Source organism: Anopheles ziemanni, chromosome 3 (assembly GCF_943734765.1).
Source record: "Anopheles ziemanni chromosome 3, idAnoZiCoDA_A2_x.2, whole genome shotgun sequence".
Taxonomy (NCBI): Eukaryota; Metazoa; Arthropoda; class Insecta; order Diptera; family Culicidae; genus Anopheles; species Anopheles ziemanni.
This window is the reverse complement of record NC_080706.1, coordinates 10042591-10046970: the sequence shown is the minus strand read 5'-3', so window position 1 is coordinate 10046970 and position 4380 is coordinate 10042591.

Here is a 4380-nt window from a genome sequence, read left to right as displayed (position 1 = left end):
TAACGATTTTTAAAATAAATTAGTTCAAATTCAGCTCAACAGCTCAATTTGTTGCTACTGCTGAGAGTGTGTGCTCTGTGCCCAGTCGCGCGACATTCCGATTCTGAGGGTGTGTGTAATAAATCATGTGATCATCGCGCTCACCTTGAAGTAATTAAACGAATTTCTCCACCCCAACGCGACCGACTTCCCAGGGTCGCACCGAACAATGCGATTTGTAGAACGAATGATTTAGACATGCAAATTGTTAATTAACGACATCATAAAAGAAGTACGCCCCTGCATCGGATTATACGCCGAAATTAGAACCACGTTTCGGGAAGCCGTAGTGTGACACGCACGCCAAGCACGCACTTTTAGCTGTCACAGGCAACGTGAGTAGTTAGTTTCTACGGCTAATATTAGGGTACTGGGAATTATTAAACACGCGGGTGTCTTGCACAACGTTCGATCAGTCTCACGCACGCCCGTCGTTGACCGTGACATCAATCGGGATGTGGTTTTTAGTGTTCATCCCAAGCGTCGGTATTCGCACGACAGAGGAAGCCACACTTCGGCAAGATGATGGGAGCAGGATCGCTCGACAAACCAAGTCACCTTTCCTTTCACTGGCGTTCGGCGAGAGTGGAACGAAAAGCGGCGGAATGTGGCTAATTAATTAATCTCCGTCGGTTTGTAAAAATGTAGAAAAAAGTAAAAAAAGAAATAGAAAAGAAATCGGCACTTGCGTGCAACCACAGCAGACACCTCCCCCTTCACGTGCCGCTATGAGGGTGGTGCTTTTTATGTTGGTGATTTTGTTTTGATCCGACCCAAAACCTGAATACTTAGGTGACTTTTTCATCCCCCTAGAGGAGCGAGAGAGAGAGAGAGAAAGAGAGAAGAGAATCCGCATTGGGATGGGACACACTTAATTCATTGGAAAATATTTACTAACAATAAAAATAACCTTTCGACTTTGCCGCCACCGACGCCCGAGTTTTCTTTTCGTCGACACTTGTGGGGAGTTTCATGGACACACACACACACACACTTTGCTGGTGTCGCAACGACCACGGCCAGGTTCCATAAATGATCTCGAATCTGGAGTGGAAACAGAGTTGCCGCGAGTGTTTTCGGGCGGTTTGCGATCGTAAAAGGGAAAACTAGTCACGAATACGCCCGGTCTCCCGTTGCTTGCATACGGTTGTGTTATGCTTTGGTGGTATTTTTTTTATTTTTATTGCCATAACTTTATGGGATCTTGTGACAGTTTCGGTTGCCACGCGTTTTGGACAAACGCATTCCGAGAGCAGCTATCTTCAAATAGTTCAAATCTCAGGCACGGCTAGAAGTAAACGTACAGCCCCGAAGAGTCTCGCTCGAGCTGGCGGAAGAGATGAAGTAATAAAACTCGCTCAAATTAACCTGATTATTATGCGGAAGTTTGCGACGCGATGGGTTCGCTTGTGCGAAGGGGAAAGCGGTCGTTGGCGAATGCAAACATAATTTGTTTTTGTTTACGTCCGATTGACTCGCGGACGTATGCCTTTATCGCAAGTCTTGTCAACAAATGGTTGGAAGGAGCTTGTTTGTTGCTGGGAAAAATCAATGGATGCAACAATTGGATAAGCGCTGCTGGTTAGACATAATAGAGGGAGCGTACTTTTGTGGCATGAAATTAATCCAAAATCATTTGTCTGTTTGACTGTTACTTACATGTTAAGAGGAACCATTGAGTGCATAAAAAGGTTGATTGAGTTTGACAAAACAATATTTTTGTGTTTTATACACAAACTCTAGTTGTGTTTGCTTCATACTTCCCACTTGAACTCCAACATGGTCTGTAACGTTTTAGAATTTATAAAAAAAACCTATTAAATATTCTATAAATATTCTTATACATCGTTTGTTGCATTATGTTTAGAAAACAATAAACCTTCACTCGCATAGCTTTCTGTGAAATTCCGCCTACATCGGCCTCCAGGGTTAACCATCTTCTCCCCTGACACGTATTGGGATCGTAAACATCGAACGTAAATCATTTTCATTTCTCGGATTCCGGACGCAGCGATGCGAGCCACTGGACCAGTTCCTAATTGGCTATTGGCGGTATTTGTTTGTTTCAAGTGCAGGGAAAATGCATTCTTGCGTGTACATCTCCCTCCCCCTGGGGAGGGGTGGGATACTCGTGAAGTACGAGGATGGGATTAATCGACCAAAAGCGAGATCGGGAATGTAAATCTAGTCCGATGCGGCCTGATGTGTCTTCTCCATCGTAGTCGCCACTCGAGCACGTGTCTCGTAATGGCCGGTCGTTGGTACTGTTTCTGTGTGGGTATGTGTGGGTACACAATCATTCACACGTGCGGATCTCCGATCGCCCACGTTTTCTCATCCTACGGTGCACTCATCCTCCCCCCAAACTCTCCGACGAAGGGAAAGTGTGGTGTTTATGTTGATTGCCTTATTTTACCATCGTCGCTCGCCCTTCGGAAAATCTTCATCGCCGTCTATTCATACGGCAGTAATAATATTACTTGCTGTTTTTTATTTTATACGTTTTCACCCGGCTGTGCTTCGGTCCCGGCTTCGGTCAAAGTTTTTTTTTTCTTTTCTCCAGTCCAGGGCGGAAAATGAGCCGAGCAGCAAAGTGGACTGTGGCGGGAGTCGGTGGCAGATATTTGTTTACTTGTTCAGCTGCGCTTTTCACTGCAACATTGTTGCACCGTTGTTCGGTCCAATGATGCACGCGAATGCACTTTGCATCATTTATCCCGCCCGGTGGACGCAGGTTGTAGGACATCGAGTTTCATCCGGTGCAATGAAATGGAACACTGGACTGTGAAGAAGAAATTTTTCTTTAATTACCATCATTTATAGCGTTGTTACTTTCATTTAAAATTATGTTATTTAATACTGTTAGAAGCAGAATGTAATTAGAAAATATTGCAGATCGTTTATAAATTTCAAATCTATTGAAGGGTCTATTGCAGAATACAATTCAGTGTACACGAATGTTTAAGAGTTTGTAGCTTTTGCCAGTTTATTGATTCAAAATCTATTCTATACGAAGACTATTAGACTCGTTGGTTGCATACATAATTCACTACTTACAGATTTACGTAAGCTATGTTTAAAATTGTCCGACCTAATCCAATGTATTGCATAGGTAAGGAGTTTGTTCAATCATAGGCATTGTAAAATGCTGTTGGAAAACATTTCCTTCCATATGTCTGGAACAGATCAAAATTGTTCTAAGAAAGGGATGCCACCGCACAATGGCCACTTCTCAATATGTGGCGAGACCTCTTGAGATATTCTCCGATGTTAGACATCTCCCGCCTGGCCCTTGTCGCGCCCCTCGCGTGCAAGCAGTCGCCCGAACGAGGTTCTTATCAGACAATGCGGATGTCGTTGTACAACGTCGTGATACGGCATGGAATGGAGATCCCGGCCAGTTCCAACGGCAAGCCGGAGGGGAGGGGGGGGGGGGGGCGAGTTCGAAGACCCCGCGTGGCAAATTGATTAAGAGTAGACAGCAAAACGTAGACAACACTTGGGTGTGGTGGCCGAAAGTGGTGGAGAAAAGGCATTGATAAACAAACCAACAAACCACCCGCTGGGGTTGGGAAGGGATGGGGGAAAAAAGCGGATGAGCGAACCATGGACATGGAGCATCGACCTTGAGGCGGGGGAACAACCCTGTCTACCCTGTGCCGTCCCCCGTGCTCCCCACCAGGTTTCCCTACCACTCGTTTATCGGTCGCGTCCCTGATCGCATGTCCGCCGGTGGGTGAAGGTCGACTGAGAAGGGGGGACGAGACTGTGTTGCGATGGCGCGGAAGACACAGAGCAAAGCCTCCGTTCGGATGACGTATGGCTGGCGCACTTCCAACGCTGCACTGTCGCAGCCGGGTTCGATTTTGAAGCGTTTGTTGAAAGATATGTTGCGGATGATACCGCCTCAAGGAAGCAAACGATGACCAAACAGCAGGAAAGAGGCGACATCAGCAGCCGCAGCACTGTTACGTGTGGGTTGAGGGTCAAGGGAACCTCGGTTGGACGCGAACGAAGGCTCTCGGGCGGGACGAAGGGGAGGGAGAGGGAGTAGGGTGTGCTTATTTTTAGCCCCCGAACGGTTTCTTCTGCATTGCTGTCTGTGTGTGTGGCTTGTGCGGGTGGGTTGGGGCGGGCCAAAGGCCGAGGACGGGGTTCCGCCTCCCAAGCAAGCCAATCCAACCCCCCCCCCCCCCCCACCCTTCGTCGTTTCCCCTAGGAGGCAGAAGCGGCAAACCAATACCAGAAGCCGGCACGGACCATCGATGGGTAGATCAAGTTTTAAATTTAAAATTGAAAACAAAAACATTTTGTTGCCAAAATTAACCACCCTACGTCGGG